The sequence below is a fragment of the Corvus moneduloides genome, chromosome 7, assembly GCF_009650955.1.
Source record: "Corvus moneduloides isolate bCorMon1 chromosome 7, bCorMon1.pri, whole genome shotgun sequence".
In the NCBI taxonomy this organism is placed as follows: domain Eukaryota; kingdom Metazoa; phylum Chordata; class Aves; order Passeriformes; family Corvidae; genus Corvus; species Corvus moneduloides.
In genome coordinates, this window is record NC_045482.1 from 4,903,749 (window position 1) to 4,928,243 (window position 24,495).

Sequence of the window (24,495 nt, forward strand, 5' to 3'; positions counted from 1 at the left end):
TCTTCCCACACTTCTCAGCCTCTGGAAAGCATCTGCCTGTGTTTCAACCCTGGAGCTGCCTCACACAAGGCTTCCTGGACATTTGCTACACTTCAATTTTTCAGGAGAAATGTGTGTAGATGCAGAATTAGCTGAAGCCACCTTAGGAGCAGCAGCTATTTTGGGGGGCAGCTTCTCTTTGGTTACAAAGTAAGGCAGATGAGGACATAGGAAATCCTGAGGCTGAATTAGTCCCTCAGTAATTTTTTACAAATGAGTCTAGGTTATGCTGTGAAACCCATGGGAAAGACTCCACATCAGCGCTGACTGAGCCCACTGCTGCAGTCCGGGTTGGGGATAGCAAACCAGGTCACCACATCCTTCGCAGAGCAGTTTAAATGCCCACATGGAGCCCAGACAAGCCTTGTCACAGGGGAGATTACTGGCTCTGAAGTAAACACCCTTTGCCGGTAGGGTGCTCTGGGCCAGCCAACTGCCCCTCTCCTACTTCAGGGCTTGGAAGGTTTAATGGGTGATGATGAAAGGAGATAGGAGAGGGATAGAAAAGGAGTTTCAGGACAAGAGCAGCAGAAAGAAATTACTTGTGACTCTGTTCTTGTGCCCCTTTGCTAGGCAGTGTGTTGTAAAAAGCACAGATATGTTACTGTATAACTAAAGGCAACATCAGACTGTCACAGGTGAATAGGGGGACTGAATGCATGTGTTATCAGCAGATCTAATATTAGGACTTGCTGAATTTTGAGTGCTGAACACTGCAAATCTGACCTTCCTGTGCAGTTATCTAGGGTTTGAAATCGGACAGAAGACTTTGATCACTTTATCTTGTATGATCCATTGGAAAATTGATCGTCTTTGTCCACCATATGGACCTGTTTCTGTCCTAGGTGGTGTGGCTCCTTCTGGCCCTGTCTTTGCATTGCTGAGGTAGGGAAACCTACCTTTTTTTGGTCCCAGACTGAGTATCTGGAAGTGGACGTTGGTCACCAGGTTTTACATGCATAATCCTAGCTTTTTCCAGCATTTTCCTCTGGGAGATTTTTTGTCTGAGTGACAGGATAACCAGGCTCTTCCATCTCATGCACCAGTCTCCATTGCCCCAGGGACTTCACAAAAAGGCTCATAGTATCTCTGCTCCCCTTTGCCAGCATGGTGTTCCTGCTGCCCATGGCCTCATGGAACCTTTACCATTTGCACTCTCACTCTGACATGCCATCTAACATTTCTGAGGACTTCCTTTCTGATACAGGCATCCCTTCTATTCAACACTGGATGCCGGTTTGTTTTTTGCCTTGCAGCTCTCCCTCTGCTTTCTTGTGGCTTTCTGCTCCACTGTGCCCTCTGTGTTTCCTGGCTGTTTATCTCCCTTTCTTCCGGTCATTGTTCCCCATTCCCGCAGCTAGAGCCAAGCCTCCTGCCCCCAGCTGATGACTATCAGGGACATTTGGGACATTTGCTTCCTCCCATTGCCTCACATCCCCTTTCAAAGGGGTCTGTGGATATCAGTTACAGGGAAATTTGGCCTATCTGTGGAGAATTTAAACTGAAATGCCCAAGTGTTCTTGGTACATTGTTTACCCGGTGGCAGCCCTCATGATTAAATGTAAAATTTCTCACACCATCCCAGAGTGCAAAGAAATTAGAGTGCTGGAGCTGCTGAGACGAAGGTCTGGCTTTTCCTTGCCTGTGTGGGTGGATGAAGAATTCCTCCCTAGCTTTGCCCCTAGAATTGACTGTGTCTAAAATCAGAGCTGCACAAAACAACTCCAGTCCCCAGACAGCTGATATTTAATACTTCAGGCTGTGCAACTATGAATTTCCTAAATATTTTGGTGCAGAATTACAGATTAGCAATGGAAAGTTGAGTCTTATTAGAAGTATTGGGCAGCCTTAAATCCCTTGGTTTGAGGAACCCTTTGGCTGACACCTAGATACTAAGTACCGGGTAACCCATTGCCCAGTGTAGACAGTTTCTTGAGCACAAAACACGACACAGGATGTTCTCAATACACTACTTGAGGAAAAGCAGAAAAAAAAAAAAGTTAGTGTTTGCCAGCTGCGTTTCAGTCCATGATTTTAGCACATTTTTTCTTGTGAGAGGCTGAAAAGTGGTGGGAGTCTGGAGGGGAGATAGAGGCCTGAAAAGAGTGCAGGCTGAAATGGGATAGGAGGCCAAAGAAGTGTGGAAGACTGGAGGGCAAAAAGTAGAGGCTGAAACTTGGGGGGAGGCTAAAGTACTGTGGGACACTCACGAAATCTTTTTGTGAAATGGAGTCTGAGAGTCTGATGAAGAGTGGAGGAATAAGGAGAAAACATTAAATAGAGTGGAGGCTTAATATAAAGGTGAGCCCCTAAAGGGGTAGAGGAACAAAGAAGAGTGGGAGACTGAAAAAGAACAGAAGGCTCAGTGTAGAAGGTAGAGGCCAAAAAAAGTGTGCAAATGGAGTAAATAAGGAAGGCTGAAAAAAAAAGTGGAGGCTAAAAATGAGAAGGAGGCCAGAAAGGAAGTGCAGTAGCAAAGGAAACCGGAGAGAAAAAAAAAAAAGTAGAGTCTGAAAAAGAGTCAAAGACAAAAAAAAGGTCAGTGAGAAGAAACAATGAAAAAACATAGGCTGCAAAAGGGTAAAGAGCCAAGAAAGGGTGGGAGAGAGAAAGAAATGCAGAAGCTGAAAGGACAGGAGGACACAATTATGTCAGAGACAAAAGAAACCCCAAAGTATAGACCAAAATGTGGAAGGTGAAAAGCCAGGGAAGAGTGTGGGGAGGAAAAGAGGGGCAAAAAGAGGTGGGAGGCCAAGAAAGGAGAAACTGGAGATCAGGCAGAGGCCAGAAAAATATAAAGGCTGAAATGGGGTGGAAGGCTGAATGAGGGTAGAGGCCAGAAAAAAGTGGAGTCTGTGAAGTGGTGGGAGGTTAAATTGGAGTGGGAGGGTGAAAAAGGGTAGAAGTCTGGAAAGGGATGCTAAGTTGGAGTGAAACTTTAGGAGAGAAAAAGGTGGAAGCTGATATGTGGTAGAAAGCCAAACAGGGTGAGAGGCCTGAGGAGAAGTTTAGGCCAGAAAAGAGTGGAGGTCAAATTTTGTGAGAGATGGAAAAGCTGTGGGTGGCTGGAGCATAAGTGGAAGCCAGGAAAAAGTGAAGGCTAAAAAGGAGTGGAGGCTGAAATGGTGTGAGAGTCCAAAAAGAAGTGGGAGGCTGGAAAGCAAGAAGTAGCTAGAAAAAAGTGGAGCCCTAAAAGTGATTGGAGGCTAAATTAGAGCGGGAGAGTGAAAGGGTTGGAAGTCTGGATGGGAGAGAAAGGAAAGGGGATAGGAGAGGCAGAAAAGATGTGTATGTTTTAAAAAGGATGGGAGGCTGGAAAGCAAGATGTGGCCATAAATATAAAACCCTAAAAGTGGTGGGAGGCAGGAGGGAAGTAGAGGCCAGGAAATAGTGGAGGCTGAAAAGAGGACAGAGGCCACAGAAAAGGGCAAGGTGAGGCTGAAGAAGGGCAGGGCAGGGTCAAGGCAAGATAATGGAGTGCAAGGTAATGTAAGCCAGGCATAAGCAAAGCAACACAAGGCAAGGCAGAATTTAAAGTATGGTCAAGGTATTACAAACTCACCCCTTCCTCTGAAGCATAATTGGGTAATGAAAGAGCATTCTATTGAAATACCAGTAAATTGGATACCTTTTTTGGGTGAATATTACTTTCTGGTTCACAAACTTAACTGGTGTTCTCCCAGATGTCCTGAAATGGGTATTTCAGACAGTGGCTTCCCAGGAGAGCTCTGTATACAGTGCTATTTATTAACAATTTGCTTTTTAAGGGAAAAAGTTTGCTTCTTCAGCTTGAATGTATTAAAAATACAAAGACATCAGTTTCCTAAAATATTAATGTTATATTTTCATTATAGATTGGACTTTATGAGGTATGCTAGCTTGTGCCAACATTGTGCTGTTAACCTGTGACTCCTAACACCTGCCATAAAATACAGGTAATTCAGTCATTCAGTCTGAAGAGTTTCATTTATCCATGCCATGCACAGGGCTTTGTACCTTCAATGTAGGCAGTGATGTTTTCTCCTCCATCCACACAAGCCAGAGCTTTGACAAGGTGGGAGGTTCTCCTTAACACTGATGTAGTCACAGAAGGCAGTCACAGTCAGCTCTGCCATGAAGGAAGGGGTTAGACTTTAATATCTTGACCATACTTCAAATTCATAATTAAACAGCAAATTGTTGTGAATGGTGAGGATTATTCAGTGTGAGAAGTGTTTTCCATGCCTGTGCAATGATAACAGAGCCATTCAAATACTACTTTTCCATATTTTCAGGCTGTCCTAACAATTACAAGCAGGGTATTTTAAAAGCAATGTTTTGCCTGTGGGTTTAGATGGCTGGTGCTCTGCATTTCCTTGTCTTGCAAGCCAATAAAACAGAGGGGTATGGAAAACTCATACTCTGGATTTACATTCTAGACCTCCAGTCTTGTGGCCCACTGCCTGCACCATTCCTTAAGAATGGGGTGAGCCCTGGTGACCTCACTGAGGGTATTTCCCTGTGTAGCATTATACAGTGATGAGCAGCAAGAGTTGAGGTCTCTGACCAGGAACCTGCAAACTCTTTACATCAACTCCCAGGCCATAAAAATTCTCTCAAACCTAGATATTAAAAATTGGAATCTTCCTGAAACATAGGCCTTCTTTAGGTTACCTGTCTACTTTTTTTAGCATGTCCACTGCAATTTCACATCCATTTTCACACTGAGAGACAAAGAATGTGCCTGTCAATAATTCTTAAAAAAAAAAAAATCAACTTCTAGCTGTAATTGCCTCCAAAGTATCATGGCTAATTAAAGCTGTACCCAAAAGTGAAGGCAGGACTCTAGCTGCTGGGAGCAGTGTAACATCGAATGCCAGCAGCTGTGGCCTGTTACTGGCCCTCCTAGTAATCAGGGAAAGAAAAGGAGTAATTAGAGGAGTTTGGTAAAATGAAATTATATGGCATAACTGGGTTTTACCTGCTGCAATAACACAAAAGCTATTGTCTTACCTTGGGATGGAATACACTGATTTAGTTTCTGTTTGTTTGCCTTTTGATGGTGTGTTTGGGCCATGTGCTTTAATCAGGGGTAAAAGGACTGTAGGAATGAGAATCATCTGCTAGAAATATTACATTTTATCGACCTTGCAAATGTAATTCCTGAAAGTTACCCAGAAATAAGTGCCACTTCTAGTCTCATAAAAAAGCAGCAGGTTTGGCTAACAGCTGTGTGATGTCTTGATTTTTCGTTTTAAAAATTATTTAGTTCTGTGATTCTCACTTCTGGTGAGAGCTGTATTCAGTGTCAAAGGGTCTGTGTGTGAGCACCAGGGCCAGGCCACCTTAACAGCGTCAGTTGAAGGTTTTGGTCTAATTTCATGCTGCTGCTTACTTTTGTGACTGAATTACTGAATATCCTGCATTTGCACTTGGAAAACAGTTCTTGTACCTTTTCCATGCCAAATCTCCGCTTAGGGCAGGGGTCTTCAGGTTAGTAATGCAGGCAGATATTCTACATGGAGCAGAAGGTATTCCATAGGGTATTACATATCTCCCTGATTCCCCTCAGCTTCAGAGCACTGAAGTGCAACATTCTTCTGGTTCTTTTAAACAAGGTTCTCTATGTGCCCTTCTCTAAGTGCAAATACTGGTTTTTCAGCAAATGCCACATGAAATTGTAAAGTGTACCCTTAGGGTCTTTCAAACCCAGCTCTGCATTAACACATCCCAACAAAATCACAGTGCAGTCCTGGTTTTAACTTTACAGAGATCGTTGGGGAGCTTTAGCTGTTATTGGGACAGTGGATCTTTGTTTCCAGATGTTTTTTGGGTGGGAATCTTAGGAACAATATAAAGTTCTTGGATAGGAATGTGTCGATGGTAGAGAGTTGTGCTGGAGGTTTTCATGTAGGAGTTTGCTGTTAGTAGATTGCTGGTTGTACAAGTCTTATTTTAAGAGAAACAATGAGTTTTAAGCTGCAGAATGCAAAAAAGGGATGTTAATTTAGCGTGAATTGATGAAAACTGGATGCTTTGTAAGGTGCAACATGAGGGAAAAAGTTGAGGTTGTCTGTGCAGTGAAACTGATACAAAAAATTAGTGCAGAGTGGTCCAAGGCGGACTATGTCTTCCTGGTGTGTTTCCCAGTATGTCAGATGATTATAAGCTTAAAGTTCAAAAAATTCAAGACTATTTGAAATAATTTTGGAAAAATTTGGTCTTTGGCCATAGCTTCTCTTAAGCAATAACAAATTATTTTCTCCCTCCGGAGAAAACTTGAGTAAAAGTAGATCAAGAGGGATAGGTAGCATTGAAACTGCTAAATTAGTGTGAGGATTTATTTTGGGACCTGATGGGCATTAAATTCTCTAACATGTTTGGCATTGCACTACCACAACCTGTACTAACACTGCGCTCCAGAGGATGCAGTTTAAGGTGTTTTAAGGCTCACATTACTTAGGTGAGTTTCAGACCAGGGTCAAAAGGAATTTATTTATTCTAAAGGAATAAATAAATGCCAGGAGCTCTTATTATAATCATAGCTTAGTTAATAACTGTTCTCTTTTTAATTTTGGAGTAGTATATCCTAGTGATGTGATAAATACAGTGGCAGGACTGTGATAAAATAAGTTGTTGGAAAAAGTAAAGTGGGTAAGGAGCCAAGCGGAAACAGATGATAATGACTATCTTTGGTAAAATTAAAAACATTTAAGTTCACACTTACGTCTGTAAAGCCCCCCAAAAAAGTCTTTAGGCAGTTGTAAACTCTTTAAAATTCAGAGCAGAGTAGGAAATGATAGTATGAGGTAGTTAAGAATTCCATGGGTCATATGCGTCTGTTTCATAGGCCTTGATGCCTAGAGCTGACAAACAAATTTTATCTGTTTAACGTAAAGTGTCAATAGCATCCATTATTTAGTGAAAGAGAGGGGGCAACATAAGGTCTCCAATTTTATCCAAAGTCACCTTGTTAACTTTTCTCAGGATACCAAATCTTTGTGCTACAGATTGTGAGCTACAACGTGAATAAGTTTCATATGAGCCAAGTAAAATGATGTTTTATAATATACTGTTAGTATATATTCTTTATCTTCTTGATTACAGTTGTCCCTTGTTGATGTTCATGATATTCTTGGAACAGTGGGGTTGAGTTTTCCAGGATGTTCTTCACAGTACATGTTTTTTTAATGCTGTGCCCCATTTGTGTTCTGTGGGATTTTTCTGTGTGTTTTTGTTTGATTGATTTGTTTTGTTTTAAAAAAAGTTGGTCATATTGGGAATATTATGACTCTTAGATGCATAGAAAGGACACAGGTTTCTTCTTTCTTAACTCCCAGAAACATCCATGGATTTCTCCTACTCAATATTTGTCAACAGGATACATAAAAGAAATGCAACTTTTAAACAAATTGAGTAATATATAGGTTAAGAATGCATTTAAACTATTAATTCCGTGTTGTATTATCTTCAGCGGGGAAATTAGCATATAAAGCAGAAGTAAATCACATTTTCCAAGGTCTTATGAGACACTGTTTATCTTGCTTCTTTTAGTTATATTTTGAAAAATTACCTGGGCCTTGATGTAACTAGTGCGGAGACTCTCCCTGACTCAAAGTTGTTTTGAAGACAAGTTGGTCTTTGTGGCTATAGCATGTGGTTATAGGTTGATGTTAAGCACTTGTTAAGAAAACACATCTACTTTTTGGCATAGAGTATGAAAATATGCTAACTGTACATTCCCAAATGACCTCATTAAAAGACCTGCCCTTTAGATACGAGGGGAAGACTGTGTTATGCTACAAATTAAGGGCTTAGTCGGGAGGCAAATTTCTTTTTCCGTGTTTTTCAAGGAGAATGCCTATCTTTGTGTTTCCTTTTACACATCTGAATGGCTGCCTGTTCCTACACGTGTGATTCATTCTGCAGAGAAGATGTCAGAGCTGTATTATTTGACTAACTCAATGGGAGTATAGCCATCTTGCTTGAGTCATCCAGATGGTAATATTTCATCAGGCCTACAGACCTCTGCCTGCAGGGCTTGAAAGAGGTAGGGAAGGGAGAAGAAAAACCCATGTGTATGGCTGCTCTTCACCCTGTTGGCCCTGCTAGGAGCCCATTCCAGGCAGGTTTTCCCTGCCCTGATGTTCGTCATGAGAAAAAAGGTTGCAAAAGGGATCTGGCCCAACACTGAAAGGGGGAATTATTTTTGTCTTGAAGAAATTTATTGGCTAACAGAAGTGTTTCCTACCAAGCTCTAGAATTGTAACATTGTGGATACATTATTGATGGGGACAGAGCAAACCACAAAATATTCTTTCTGAAAAGAATTATGAGTCCAGTAGAGCGGATCGGTGTTTCAGAGCAAAAGTCACTTTTAACTTGAAGTTAATTTTTAAATTTATTGTTGTTCTTGTTGTCATTAAGTTTGTGTAAGAAATGGATTAACTTTTTAAATTTCACTTTTTTTGGTTTGACCACGAGAGCAGAAGTTGACTGGAAGCCAAGACTTCTGAACAGTTCAATGAATTGGGAAATTCCAAACCCCAAAGGCTTTTCATTCTTCATTCCTTTCATTCTTTCAAAAATAATGCAGTTACGCCCCAGTGGCAGCTTGTAAAGAATGTCGAAACCACTCTTGAGTACCAAAACAGGATGATTTCAGAAATTTGCAAACACCTTGCCATGCAAAGCACCTTATTTTTTACAACCAGGTAGGCTCAGGAAGGTATTCAAAATGGCAGTTCTAACCTCTTTCATGCTTAATTATCCTGTTACCTAATTTAGTAGAAGTGTTAAGGTGATGGTGTCCAAACAGAAATGCAGGAACTATCCATGTATGGGCATGAGAAGATCTAGGGTGACTTTGGCTTGTTTACCTGCAGGAGGTGGAATATGTAAAGGACTAAGTACTAGCACTGAGTAAGTGCTTCTAAGGGAGAGCAGCCTGCAAGAAACTAAAATTTGTAGATTAATGTTCTGTGTATTTCACAGAATCACAGAATATGCCAAGTTGGAAGGGACCCACAAGGATCATTGAGTCCAGTGTCTGGTTCTGCACAGGACCACCCCCAAGAGTCACACTGTAGGCCTGAGAGTACTGTCCAAATGGTCCTCAAGCTCTGTCAGGATTGGTGCTGTGACCACTTCTCTGGGGAGCCTGTTCCAGTGCCCAGCCACCCACAGGGAGAAGAATCTTTTTCTAATATCCATCATAAACCTCCCCTGACACAGCTTTAGGCCATTCCTTTGGGTTCAGTCACTGGTCACCACAGAGGAGAGATCAGTGTCTGCCCCTCCTCTTCCCCTCACGAGGAAGCTGCAGAACCTGATGAGGTCTCCCCTCAGTTTCCTCCAGGCTGAACAAACCAAGTGCTCCTCATACACTCCTCATACAGCTTCATAAGTGCATACAAGGTGCTTCTTTTTGCCCTCCCTTGAACATTCTCCAATAGCTTAATATCTTTCATATATTGTGCTGACCAAAGCTGCACACAATATTCAAGGTGTGCCTGCCCCAGTGCAGAGCAGAGCAGGACAATCTTCTCCATCACCTGGCCAGCAGTGCTGGGCCTGATGCCCCTAGGACACAGTTGGTCCTTCTGGCTGCCAGGGCACTGCTGACTCATCTTCAGCTTTCCTTCAGCCAGGATCCCAGGTCCTGTCCTGTGGCACTGCTTTCCAGCATCAAATTCCCCAGTCTGTCCATACATCCAGGGTTGCCCCATCCCAGGTACAGATTCCAGCACTTTCCCTTCTTGAACTTCATCTGATTGGGGATGGCCCAGTCCTCTAAATTGTTGAGGTCTCTCTGCAGGGCCTCCCTGCCTTTGCGGGAGCCAACAGTTCCTCCCAGTTTTGTATTGTCTGTGAACTTGCTTAATATCGCTTCCAGTCCTGTGTCCAAGGCATTTATGAAGATGTTGAAGAGCACAGGGCTGAGGATGGAGCCCTGCAGAACCCCACTAGTTACAGGTCACCAGTCTGATATCACCCCATTCACTATCACCCTTTGTTCCTGACCCATAATCCAGCCGCTCATCCATCCCATGATATGTTTATCCAGCTGAATGCTGGACATTTTATCCAGAAGGATCCTGGCAGAGATGAAAAGCTTTACTTAAAGTCCAAAAAGATTACATCAACTGGCTTCCCTTGATCAACCAGGTGGGTTACCTTGTCACATAAGGAAATCAGGTTTGATAAGCAGGGCTTTCCTCTCATGAAGCTGTGCTGGCTGTGATCAATGACTGCATTGTCTTTCAGGTGTTTTTCAATACTTCCCAAAATAATCTCCTCCATAATTTTACCAGGCACTGATTAGATATCTATCACACTCCAGCAAAGGCTCTAGATCTCATTTGCTGTAGGCAGTGCTGTAGAGTGAGGGTAGAGTAAACCGGTTGCTTTCTAATAGAATCTGGACATTTTTTTTTCTCCTTCTGTTTTTGTTATGCTTACTGAAATTCCATGTGTGTATGGGTCATTTAATTTTGTAGCAAAACTGCAAAAATCTCTTGTAGGAAATATGAGAGGGACTAAGCAATGCCTCCTAGGTAAGTATCTGTTTCTCATACCCATTCATCCCTCTTTTCATCATTCTTCTCCCTCTAAACATAAGGCACCTCCATCTCCATCATTCTTAAAAGCACAAAATACAGAAAAGAGTCAGATTGTGTAGGTATTGTCTTCTGAGGATGCTTCAAAACCTAGTTTACAACCTGTATTTTGAAGTTCAACCTATCTTATGGAGGTGTTCAAGGCCAGGTTGGATGTGGCTTTCAGCAACCTGGTCTACTAGACGGTGTTTCCACCCACAGAAGAGGAGCTGGAATGGAATGATCTTTCAGGTCCTTTCCAACCTAAACCATTCTGTGATTCTGTGATTTTGGCCTTTTCTCATTCTCAGAGCCTTAATAGCTCCATTAGCTGCTACAGTCTTACCAGATGCAGAATTGCAGTACAAATACCTAACACGAAACAACAGATTTGGCTAACTGGAACAACAGCAATTTTGTGAATTGCTTTCTGGAAGAAGAGCCCCCTTGTTTGTCATGTAACACTTCCATCAGAAATGGAACAGTTCTATGAGTGTGGCTCCAATAACTTCTCTGAAGCTGCTGGTGCTGGTGGTCTGCAGCCTGTGGATCACTGGCTGGACAGACTACAACTACTTACTGTTATGGTTTTTGGAACTTCTACAAATGTCTGAGATGAACAGAAATATAGAATAATAGAATAGAAATATAGAGTAATTCATATAAATCTTCTTCAGGCTGCTCAGGAATTTTTCCACTGGAGTTTTACATATCTTCAAGGATGGAGATACTGTAGTCTTCTCCAGTGTTTGACCATCCTTGTGATGAAAACAGTTTTCCTTATATCCGATGTATATGTTATTATCTTCTGGGGCCTGCCAAAGGCTGTATCTCATCTTAATGCTGCAGTTTAACTGCATCTGAAGCAAACAGTGAATGAATTAAAATATATTTGTGAATATCTTTGTATGGCAAATGAAATTTAAAGAAATACTTTCTTCCAGGCTAAGAGTCACATAGAAAAAAGTTTTTATTGAGTTTCTGACATTTTATGCAAGCCTTGAAGCTTCCCTCTCCCCCAAAAGTAAAGCAAACACAAAACTAGATTGATCTTCTAAAGCAGTGGAGTGATGGAGTCCATCACTATGATTCGATGTAACTGATTACAGTCAAAGCACTGAAGAGCCGTGAAAGCAGCATGCTTCCCTCCTGCTTTATCCAAAAATACAGTCTGAGACAATGTTGTGATGGCTCAAGGGCAGCAGCAGTTAATGGAGCTTTATTGAATTTTTCCCTTAGTGTTGAGGAATGACACGTGGCAGGAGGAATTTGACACTGAGCAGTTGCTGAAGATCTACAGGTTTCCTTATTTATCCAGGCAAGAAAGTGGTATTTTTTTTAATGTGACTATTGTTTGAAATTTCAGCTATTTAAATGGAGCTAGAACATATAATGGACACATTAATACTTTTAAGATAACTTAAAATGAAATTATGCAGGCAAATAACAGGAGCTAAGGAGGATGAGGAAAACCAGTGCTTCCAGTCTAAGACTTCACTCCAGCATTTTCCAGATGAATTCTGCATTGAGCCGCCGGAATAGTTTCACCCTCAAAGCATGATACAGATACATGAAAAAAAGAAATATACTGAGCACAAGCTCTTTAGAATTTTGCTTGAAATATTTTCTTCTAAAAATCTGATGTTAATGTTCCAAATTTCCTTCACTTGCTTGCCTGTAGCTATATCTACAGTTTAAAGTGATGGACCTAAATGAAGAGACATAGGTATGAATATGTTACAACATGTAATTAACAACTTTGTAGTAACTTTCAATGTGAATATTTCCTGAACCTCCACAAACCTGATTCTCTCTCAAGTACTTTGTCTTCACTGGTGTGCTAATGCTCCAAATGTCCTTGGTTATGTGTCTCCTAAATGTGGTAAAACAGGCCTTCAGTTGCTGCCTACTATGGAAGTCAGAGCAGTAGAGTTTTGCAGCTATTTTGTCCTCTTCTGAGATGTCTTCTCTCTCTTTGTAGTGCGCTGTGGATCCTTTTCCCTGATGTTATTCTCACAGCCCAGGAGATGTCCCTGCTTTCCTCTGCAAGGTTATGCTTTCCTGTCGCCCAGAAAGATGGTTCAGGGAAACTTCCAGATCCACTGCAGTTTATCTATAGCAAACAAATGCTAAAGTCTGTGTGTATAAGTGCTAATTTTCTTGTTTGTTCTAGCGCGAGATTGCTTCATTAAATAGAAACATTGAAATATTTATTCATTGGGGTTTGGTGAAGTTTGCATGGTTGGTTTCCTGTAAAGTTCAACAGGACTCCAAAGGGTGGATGTATGTATCTTCTTAATGTGACCCTTGCTCTAATTGTTGTCCTGCGAAAGATGTCAGGTACTGAATCTGAGGAAGATACAGTTCAGAACTCTGAATCACCCCAACATGAGCATCATTCCATTGGGGATGCATAGCTGCAAGCTCCATCTTCTAGAGTACTTTTTCCCTCTATGTTTTTAAATACGCCTTTTGTAAAAAGACTTCTCTAAACTCTGTAACACTTCTCAAAGCCTCCTCAGAACTAAAAAGAAGTAAGCTTTGGAGAGTGTTTTTTCCTCCCCAATACAATTAGCATTGTAACCCACTTTAATTTTCCCAACAGTTTACTGAGTTTTAGGAAATATCAAACTCCTTTTAGAAGACAGGACAACAGATTTTATTTGACCTGAATGAGGAAATGCAGAACAGCTCAGGAAGCTTCCCTGAGTGCTTATTAAACTTTCTAATTACTGTTTAGCCCATATAAACCTCCCAGCTAGAGTGCAAATATTTTGAGGGTTGAGCTGATAGTGGGAGATTAACTGGAACAAGTGTGTTATTAAATGTGGTTCAGACCTTGCATATTTAATAATGCAATTAATGTCATAGAAGTGATCCCCAATTCAGTTCTACAAGAAAAACTCTCTAGGAGCTCTCTTACTTCACAGTTGAATGCTGTGAAGAGGTGGGGATGGAGGTTGGACATGCATGGAGAGGAGGAAGAGGAGGAGTGGAAGTTTGCAGGGTCCAGCAGGCAGGGGGAACTCTATCAGCTGTCACTGCATGATGCTGATCCCTAAGGCAAGGCTCAGAGGGAAGCTCTTGGCACTGACCAGAATGAAGTGTGTATGAATCCAGTGAGAAGAAGGATAGGAAAACAGCGACAGTTTCTCTGGCCAGAGCATGGCCCTGACCTTCCAAGGCAGTAGCTGTGTCACAGTGCGGAGGAGTCAATGGTGCCTCTGCCACAGGCAAGGGCTGCACTTGCACTGATGTGGCTGGGGGTGCTCAAGGGGAGACTCTGCAAGGAGAAACAGCGGGTGCTGAGGACCCAACCATGGGCTGTGCCTGTTTTCGAGGCTTTACTCTGGACTAGCTCTGGTCTGTGCCTGCAGTCTGAGCTCCCCTGGATGACAGGAGCAGACTACCAGTTTAGTATGATCCCAGAGCAGTCCAGCTTTTGTGCTTTGAGGATGCTCTGCCATGTGAATCAAAGTGTGGAAGTTGGGGATGATTGGAGGGTTTTCTTCAAAACTGGAAGCAAGAGAGGTGGTTGTTCCATGAAGACCTAGCATTGCTGCTTTGTCTCCTCTGGGGCCTTTTTAGCCTCATAGACTGACCTTCCCATTCTTCAAGCTGTCTCTGTGTGCTACAGTTTCTCTAAATAACCAATGGAGAGAAGATGTTTGTATTTGTTTAATCCACACATGCGGAGAATGAAGAAAATCTCTCCTGGTCACAGTTTACATTTTACAAAATCTTGCATCTTAGTTTTTAATGTTCTTCTCCCAGTCCTGGTTGTCCCTTGTTTCCCCTTTCTCCTGAGCAGGCATTCTCTACCAGACATTATCACAATGCACTTTCTAGAGGAGTTCTAAATGTGAAGCTAATCCAGCAAGTCAGAGGCTGGTTTCAGGCAATCACTGATGTTGCTAGCCCTAACATGAAAAAATTTTGGTAAATTCGTGTGATCATTTTTGCTCTCTAAGTATCTGGTATATGAGTAGGTGTGAGAGAGATGCAGAGAACATTACAATGAGTCAGTAGGAACTTTAGTTTTCAGTACAGGTTAGTCATGGAAAAACAATGCTTTGGCGTAGAAGGGACCTCAAATATCATCTCATTCCACAACCCCTGCCATGGGCAGGGACAATTTCCACTAGATTAGATTGTCCAAAGCCCCATCCAGCCTGGCCGTGAACACTTCTAATTAGGAGTGAAGAAGATGATACTTGTTCAAAAAAACACAGAACTTTTTTTTTACTGTTGCTCTATAAATTTCACATTATTGTGGATCTCTGCAAACTTCACTCCCCAGTCTTCTCACTGATGTGCTTTGAATGCCTTTTTCACTCCATATGCTTCATTCTATTTATGTGGTTCTCCCCCTTTTACCTGTTCTTTGAGGATGTAATCTCCTCCAGAGGCTGCCTTGTCAGCTGACCATCCCCAGCTAGGACCAGAGCAGTGCTTGGGTCAAATGGAAATTTACCACTGCAGTTATTGATTGCACTTGCCAGTGCTGTGTAAATATTTACTATATTTACCAAAGCAGCTTTACTACTAGAAAAAGTTCTCTGCAGGTGGTGTTCTGGGACCCAGGAAACTGGAAATTAACTGACCAGTGTGTTACCTGCAACCACCTCCTCTTGCTCCCACCCGTCAGCTCTTGGCTAAGGGTGGGAGCAACTTGCAACTCTAAGGGAGATTTGCCCAGAGAGCTGAATCACAGAGAATACGCCCTTTGCTGTCTTGCGACATCTCAAGAAATTGTTTTCCTGAGCTTTATTTCTAATATATTATTTATGATGTGTAAGAAGTAATTAAAATACTGACACTGCTCAGGTGCACTTTGTGTGTAAGGAAATGTAATGTTAAATATTTAATGTAGCTATTTAAAAACCAAATTCATATTCATGTAGCGCCATCTGTCACCAAGCCTCTGCAGCTGCACAGGACAAGGGCATTTTATTTTTATTGAATTAACATAACTCTTGGCAGCACCTAAAAATAACATTTTTAGGGGGAAAGAAAAAAGAAAAGAAAAAGATTTCATAGCTCTTATTTTACAGAGTGTTTTGTAATACTGCATCCAGCTGTGTGAACAGTGAGTTTGGTGAAGCTTATCTGTGCGTGTACATGGAAACCAGACTCAAATTGGGCTATGGGGGCTCAGCAAAGAAATCTGAGACTTATTTTGGCTTGCTCAGGGTGTGGGAACTCTACACTTTGTCCTATCAGTCTCAGGCTGAGATGGATGAAGATGGGCAACACATACCAAGCAGTCTTCAAGACTTCAGTATAGAGCCATTGTCCCCAGTATCCACAGAACAAAAAACCCTTTGGCATGAGTGCAACAAAGGCTTTTCTGCTCCTTGTACCTTTTTGATCTATGTTTGCCAGCCTCAGGTTTGTTCTTATTTTTCCAAGTTTTTATCCAGTTGACTGTTGGGCTGTGAGCACGTCTCTCATAGTTGGGGAGGTGGCCTCATGTAGGAGCACAGCCTGGTTCACAGCACAGCACTTGCCTACAGGTATGTGCCTGCTGACTTTCAGGTGGCTCAGATCAATTCCCAATGACTTTCCAATGAGGTTTTCCAAGCAACTACATGGGAGGCTTGTTCTCTGCTAGGTGTTCATAATTGCATGCTTAGTAAATGATTGACATGGAGAAGTCATGGGTGAAGTATTGACTCTTCACTGTTAGTAATTTGGTGAATACAACTAGCAGTTCCTAATAGTATATCCCCTGATTCTACTGATGAAATGTTTTCATCAAATCCACTGCAACATAAAAGTTTAGTTGTGTTTTTTTCTGAAACACTTCAGGTAATTTTGCCTATGTAATCATTATCTGCCACAAGTCATGTGAAGTTGCAGTTGTATTGGCTTGAAGTCAAAACTAGAGCACAACTGGCAATATTTGTTTTGTTTCCCTCACACTTGAAGACCTAAAGAAAATAGATGAACCTAAGTGTGTTGGTTTTGCACGGCCAGGTTTTTGGTAGTGGGCAGCCACAGAGGTGACTTCTGTGAGAAGCTGCTGGAAGCTTCCACCATGTCCAGCAGAGCCAATCCCTGATGACTTTGAAGATGGACATGCCACTGGCCAAGGCTGGGCCAATTAGAGAGGTTGGTAATGCCTCTGTGATGACATATTTAAGAAGAAAATCAAATCAAAGTACACACAGTTTTTCTTCTAGCCAGAGAAGGGGAGGAGGTGAGAACATGTGAGGGAAACAACATGGAGACACCAAGGTCAGTGGAGAAGGAGGAGGAGGAGGCACTCCAGGCGCTGGAGCCTAGATTCCTCTGCAGGCCGTGGTGAAGACCATGGTGAAGCAGCTGTGCCCCTGCAGCCTGTGGGGGTCCATGGGGGATGCAGAGATCCACCCGCAGCCTGTGGGGGAGGTGCCCATGCTGGAGCAAGTGGATGCCCGGAGGAGGCTGTGCTCCAGTGGGAGACCCGATGGAGAGAGGGACTGGAGCAGCCTGTCCTTGGAGGACTGCACCCCATGGAAGAGTGACCCACACCACAGCAGTTTTGGGAGGACTGTTTGCCCATGGGAGGAATTCATGTTGCAGCAGGTTTGGCAGGACTGCTGCTCATGAGATTGGAACCACACTAGAGAAGTTCACGGGGAACTGTCTCCCATGGGAGGGACCCCATGGTCTCACAGGGGAAGGACTCCTCTCCTGGAGCAGCCAAAGAAAATCTAGGGTGATGAACTGACCAAAACCCCCACGCCCTGTCTCCCTGTGCTGTCAGTGGGAAAGACAGAGGGGCTGGGGGGAAAAAGGTATTTTAAAGGCTTATTTTACTTCTCATTATCCTCCCCTGACTCTGTTAGTAATAAATTCACTTTGTATCTTTAAGTTGAATGTGTTTTGCCCTTGGTATTTTCTCCCAATCCTGATCTCAGTTCATGAACCCTTCATTAATTTTTTTCTCTCCTCTGCCCAGTTGTGGCAGAGGAGGGTGAGCAAGTGGCTTTCGTGGGTGCATGGCACTGGGCCAGTATTACACCATGCCACTAAGCGAACTGGGCTGAAACAGAAACAAGAAAGCTAAAGAGTGGATCTCAGGAGCTGCTCAAGGGTGGAAGCACATCTTAAATCCCACGTGTGTGTGCTTACAGCTTGTTGAGATCCTATCATTACTGAAAGCATTTTCTGCTCTTCTGCAGTGACATGGACACTGGACTCAGCACAGCATGACTGGAAGAACTGCATCCTTCACACGCTCTCCTGCTGGAGACTTCCATGCTGTAAGCTTTGCCTGTGACGAAGTTGGTAAAGTAAGCCTGGCCTCAAGAAGTTTATTTGGATTATTTGAGTTATTGTGGAAGGCCAGGAGAAGAAAGGGGTATTGATATTTGCTTACCAAGAACTGTGGTTTATATGTATGCAGAGACTGGGAAGCAATGACGTTTCAGAGTATTCTCTGCTGTATCCAGTGGTGGTTGTGTTACTTCAATTCCTTGCAGTATATGAAGCTTAGAACTTAGAGAGAACCTTAGAGAGAAAGTAGCAGGGTTTCCTTGTTGTATTGCAGCATCCCCACTGGCAGATCTGGCTTCACTGAATGGAGATGGCTCCTTGTGTAATCTTTAGGGCTAATTTCATCTAGATTGTTTGGGGACATGTAAGTCTATGTGTGAGCTGCCTGGCACAGCTCCAGAGGCGGGGAATCACATTGGGTTTGTGTGGCCTGGTTTTGGCAGCGGAAGCACTACATGGGTGGCTTCTGTGAGAAGCTGCTGGAAGCTTCTGCCATGTCTGGCAGAGGCAATCCCTGGCGGCTCCAAAGATGGACGTGCCACTGGTTGTGAATACAAAAATGCTGCTAGCAAGGATTTTCTTGCTATTTTCTAAGTCCATGAGAGACTTTTCGCTCTCACAGAAGAGGTAGCAGAGTTATGTAAACAACCAAATACCTGCAGCCTTGAAAAGTCTTGTTTATAGTACAGTAGAAAAATATTTTGACAATGAATGTTTTAGGATTTTAGTCAATCACCCCCAAGGGATGGCTGATCCTTTGTCCAATTAGACTATGAAGAAAAAAATCTATAAAAGAGTTTGTAAAATAATTAAATAAATCAATCTTGCTGCACAGTTCCTGTCTGCTGGATCTTCTCTCCTCCTCCTCCCTATGGCTGTGGGACATAGTAATATACCTTAGGGCATTCTTTCTTTTTATTTTTTTTTTAATATTTGGCAACCCCGACGTGATCTGCACGCTGCAAAGTGTCCTGCTGCTGCGAGCCAAGCCGCATTTATCTAGAGGTATGCTGTTCCCCCCCAGGACCGGGAGGTCCGACAGGACTGAGAAAATGGCGAACAGCAGCTCACAAATCAACGCTGTGGTAACGGTCTGGAAAGGTGTTTTCAGTATAATGCATGCCTCCATTCCTGAAAACTCACTTTGGGAATTATTAACTTGGGCTGCCTTGCAAGGGATTCCCATGGACAGAGATACTGCCCTGGACTTTGGCTTATGGCAGGAACCTGGCTGCGCTGTCCGGCACGAGCTCCTGTCTGGGGACCCAGCAGCGTTAGAATTATTCCAAATTTGGCGTTCATTATTTATGCTGCTGACAGACCTTGACTGTGGTAGCAGAGCTGGCTTGCCTATTTCGGTGATGAGTGATGGAGGGATATCCGAAGGGGACCCCGCTGACCGGGCTTCAGGGGCGTGTGGTGCTGGATCCAGAAAACCCCCCCCGGCTTCACGGGCAGAGCCTGCGCCATCTCAGCCTGTACAGTCGCAGGAGTCTGCGGCCCCCAAGGACCCCACGCCGGCAGAGGCGGGGGTGTTGGGGCAGGGGGAAGCCGCACAGCTTGCCTTGCTGCTCGGCTCGGCAGCGACCACAGCTTATCCAGGGCCACAATATAGCGGTTTAGCGAATTGGACCGTGGCGGCTCCTAGCCCGACTGTGCATGCATCGGCTGCGCCAGTAACGCCCGGATCTACCTTCTTGGCTGGCGTAGCTTCCAAGCGTGCCTGCACCGAGACTGCCTGGGTGTGGTCCATTGACGTCTATGGTGCTGGACTGTTCTGCACCACTGCAGAACTGAGACATCAAACTTTTAATACAGCATCTTACTTTGCTGACAGAGCTGCTGAGCATATCACGGAAGCTGGAGGAACTGCTCAGCTTGCAAAAGCAGCTGCTGCAGATGCCAGAGGCACCCTGCTGTGTGGGGTGCGCCGGGCCCGTGCCGCCCATGGGAGACACGGCTCCAAACCAGGAAGGGGTGCAGCCAGCGGCGAACCTGGAAGTAGCGCTGCCATGGGAAAACCTGGAAGCGGCGGCAGCTGCACCCCAGCCAGTGGCGGCACCAAACGTGGCCGCAGAGCAAGGGCCAGCAGCGGTGCCAGGTGCCGGCACGGTGGAAGAGACAAGCGCAGCGCTGGGCGCGGCTATAGCCCTGGAGACAGCTGCAGCAGCTCCAGTACCAATTTGGTAAGGACCGGCCGAGACAGCATCCCGTAAAGAGGCTGCTGTTCAAACTGCAGCGCAGCCACCTGTAGTCTGTGCTGTCTGTTCTGGCTCTAGTGAATCTGCCCCTCTCTGCCCACCTCTGTTTTCTCACAGCATCTCAGAGTTGCCTTTGCCTGATGATTCCTCATCAGGAAGTGAGGCAGATGAGGTTCTGGTGCCGGGGCGCAAAGCTGCCATAGCCGGACGGCAATGAAAAGGCTGCGCTAGTCTCGCCCCTGGACCTTTCCAGACTGCATGGTAACAGTGCGTCCAACCCACTACAATCGCTTCTTAGAGTCAGTTAAGATGCGAGTGTTGGAGGAGGGAGATTGGAAATTATTGGAAACACTTGGAATGCCAAATAGATTTGAGGGTTCTGGGGGTAATCAGGAAGCTGTTATGCTTCATCCACAGGTTGTGCCAGAAGTTCAGGATGGTACTGACTCCCCAAAAGGGGAGATCCAAGCTTTCCCAGTGTATAAGGCTCTCCCAAATTCAGGGGAGCATGAGAAGCATGAGGTGATTGCTTGGAAGGTTGCCCAGGATCTGCAATCCAAGGTGGCACAATATGGGCTAGGTTCTGCTGATATTATGCAGATAATAAGGGTGATAAATACAGATTTGCTTGCTCCATTTGATATCAGACACTTAGGTCAAATTCTATTTAAACCTATACAATGTACAGTTTTTGAGAAAACCTGGAGAAAGCTGGCCGACAAGGCTGCATTAGGGAATATGCAGCTCCCAGCTGCCAATCCTAGACGGACAGCAGAAATGGATGCTCTTATGGGGACTGGTCCCTCCTCTGATCCCAGCCTACAAGGTACTTTGTCCTCTAGCATCCTGCAGCAAGCTCAACAGGTCGGCATGGCTGCCCTGTTGAAAACCATGGAGTTGTCTGCGCCTAGAAAGCAATATACTGAAATAGTTCAAGGGAAATCAGAGTTGTACTAGTTTGAAAACAAACCAGTGGTAGGCACCAAGTCAGAATAACAATTTAATAGGGAAATTAAAGAAAAGAAAAAAAAAATAAAAGAAAACACTGGTTCAAACTGACAGAGTTACGATACAACCTAACACCAGGTCAGGGTGGTGGTAGCAGTCTGGTAGAATGGTGGCTGCAGTCCTCCTGAAGTGGTGGATGTGGTTCTGTTGAAGCAGTGATCCTATAGAAAGGGGCTGCTCTTCCTCAGAAGGTCCATTGGTGGCTATGTAGCTCTTGTTTTCCGGGAATCCAGTGGAAAGGTTGTCTCTAGCATTCAGAATCTCAGATTATATCCAGGATGGAATGCTTGGTTCCTCCCTCTGGGTGGAGCATCTTACAATGAGATGATGAGTCATGGGGCCAGGTGTTGATGGGCTCATTAACAGAAGATAGTCCGAAGGGAGTTATCTATGAGTCATGCGGCAGGGCATTGATGGACCATTAACAGAAAGATAGTCAGGGGGGAGGAGGCAAGGAAAACACTGCCCCACCTGATTTCAACAGCTCATGAGGATGGTAATAGAATACACTGCAACCCAGGACAAGAGTCATTCCTCTATTTTGTAGAGAAAGGCACTGCTTCTCTCAAGAAGCAGGTTGAGGATGATGGGTTAAGGCAGATGTTGTTAAGGCAGTTAGTGAGAGATAACGCAAATGAGGAGTGCAGAAAAATCATAGATGCCTTATCAGGGGATCCTGAGGTAACAGACATGGTCGAAGCCTGCGCTAAGGTGGGATCTGGGAACCAGAGAAGGTCTGCTTTGGCTGCGTTCCTGCAGCCTGTTCACACATCTGCTGATAGTGAACCAAAGCAACCAAAACAGGTGAAGAAACGGAAGCGGCCTAAGCCGAGCCAAAAAGAAAACACACCGATCCCTCACTGCAAGAGGTGTGGCAGGCCAGGGCATTGCTTGGACTATTGTAGATCCCAGACTCATGCCGATGGTTGGCCTTTGTCAGGAAACTTCCTCCGGGGTGCAAGGAGGGGGAATTGCTCTCCAATGCAGTCGCTCCCCCAGAGGGTGGCACAGGTACAGGCACAGGCCTACTCCGCCACCCTAGAGACAGCACCCAGGGATCAGACAGTTTTGACGTCCACACCGCAGCCACCTGTGGTGCAAAGGATGCTGGCTCACTCACATGGGCAGGGGAATGTTCAGCCTTCAGTGTGGCATGTCCTGGGCATTGGAGGAATGAGTGAGTATCTGGGTCTTTTTGCCTCACCAGCCAAAACAGATTGTGACCACAGTGTTTGAATTGGTCGCTTCTCTGATAATCAAATGCCGTCAACGGTGTTTGCAACTGATGGCTGTGGATCCTGCAGTAATTGTCATTCCGATCTCAAAGGAATACTTTGAGTGGAGCCTCATCCATAGAGCTCCTTTGCAAAGCGCGCAGCAAAACTTTTCAGGGCAGATCACTTACCATCTGCCCAGCCATAAATTACTGCAGTTGGCAAAATCGACCGTACTTTCCTTGCGGCCGAGAAATAGTCGAGTGCCAGTGCAAGGACCCACCGTCTTTACGGATGGTTCTGGGAAAACTGGGAAAGCCATCGTTACCTGGAAGGAGGGATTGGAATGGCAGGTGCTGAAGGAACACGAGTCAGGCTCTGCTCAGTTGGTTGAATTAAGGGCTGTTACCATGGCTTTTCAAGGATTCTCACAGGAACCTTTGAATTTGGTTACTGACTCTGCTTATGTAGCAGATATCACCCAACGCTTAGATTGTTCACTTCTGAAGGAGGTGAACAATGCGGCTCTGTTTTCGCTGTTGCAAACCTTGTGGTCTGCCATTCAGGCTCGAGTGCATCTGTATTACATTCTGCACATTTGAAGCCACACCAATTTACCAGGTTTTCTAACAGAAGGCAATGCCAGGGCTGACATGCTGGCCAACCCTGCGTGGCTAGGGCCTCAGCCTGACAAAATTGCACAAGCCAAAGCATCACACGGTTTCTTCCATCAAAGTGCACATACCCTGCAGAAGCAGTTCCATTTAACACCAACGGAAGAGCGTGACATTGTCAGCGCTTGTGCTGGCTGTCATGGACTCACTGCGCCTTTGCAGCAGGGGTAAACCTCAGAGGGCTAAAAGCCTTGCAGATTTGGCAAACAGATGTAACACACATCCCTGAATTTGGTTGGCTAAAATATGTGCATGTGTCTATTGACACTTTCTCCTCAGCTATGTGGGCTACTGCTCACACTGGAGAGAAGGGCCGTGATGTCATTGCCCACTGGAAATTGGCTTTCTCAGTCCTGGGCGTGCTAGCTTCTGTGAAAACCGATAATGGTCCTGCCTACGCCTCCGAGAAGACGCAGCAGTTTTTGCACCTATGTGGTGTACACCACACCTTCAGTATCCCACATTCTCCTACTGCCCAAGCCATTGCTGAAGGCGCTCATGGTACTTTGAAGCGTGTTTTGGACAAACAAAAAAGGGGAATGCATGGAGAAACCCCACAGAGCCGACTAGAAAAAGCTTTGTATACAATTAATCACCTTACAATACCACAAAATTCTAATAATCCTGTTATTCTGAATCATTTTCTCTCATTGCAGTCTGCAGGCGAGAGACAACTGCCCCGGGCAAAAGTCTGGGTACAGAATTTACTCACTAACCAGTGGCAAGGCCCACATGAGCTTATCGTTTGGGGTTGTGGGTATGCTTGCGTTTCCACAGATACTGGGGTATGGTGGCTACCTTCAAAATGTGTTCGTCCTGACCTATGGCACCAGAGGCAGAACAGGCAACCTCCAAATGATGACCAGAACGCCAACCATCCAAATTGCGACCAGAATGTAGATCATCAGCTTAATGACTCTTCTGATGATGACCAAGATGTCAGCTATCAGGCAGATGGTCCTTCCACAAGCAGAGACAGAACTTTAAATTTCTTGTTATGGAGTCAGATAGTTAAAGCCTTAAGGACATATTTAGAATTAATAACTGATGTAAATTTCTATTTAGGATTAATAAAGTTGTTATCTTATAAAACAAAAAGGGGGGATTGTGGATACAAAAAATGCTGCTAGCAAGGCTTTTCTTGCTATTTTCTAAGCCCGTGAGAGACTTTTCGCTCTCACAGAAGAGGTAGCAGAGTTATGTAAACAACCAAACACCTGCAGCCTTGAAAAGTCTTGTTTATAGTACAGTAGAAAAATATTTTGACAATGGATGTTTTAGGATTTTAGCCAATCACCCCAAGGGATGGCTGATCCTTTGTCCAATTAGATTATGAAGAAAAAAGTCTATAAAAGAGTTTGTAAAATAATTAAATAAATCAATCTTGCTGCACAGTTCCTGCCTGCTAGATCTTCTCTCCTCCTCCCTACAGCTGCAGGACACGGTAATATACCTTAGGGCATTTTTTCTTTTTATTTTTTTTTAATAGCTGGTGAAGGCTGGACCAATTATAAATAGT

The 24,495-nt window shown here is 44.2% G+C and overlaps 1 long non-coding RNA gene across 1 annotated transcript; it reads left to right on the forward strand.

The window, feature by feature from the left end:
- Positions 1-1,851: 1,851 nt before the first annotated feature.
- On the forward strand, positions 1,852-21,507 carry LOC116446915. The gene is made up of 4 exons (XR_004241438.1): positions 1,852-1,862; positions 3,095-3,100; positions 15,067-15,073; positions 21,347-21,507. It is a non-coding gene; the product is annotated as an uncharacterized LOC116446915 (long non-coding RNA).
- The last annotated feature ends 2,988 nt before the right edge of the window (positions 21,508-24,495 follow it).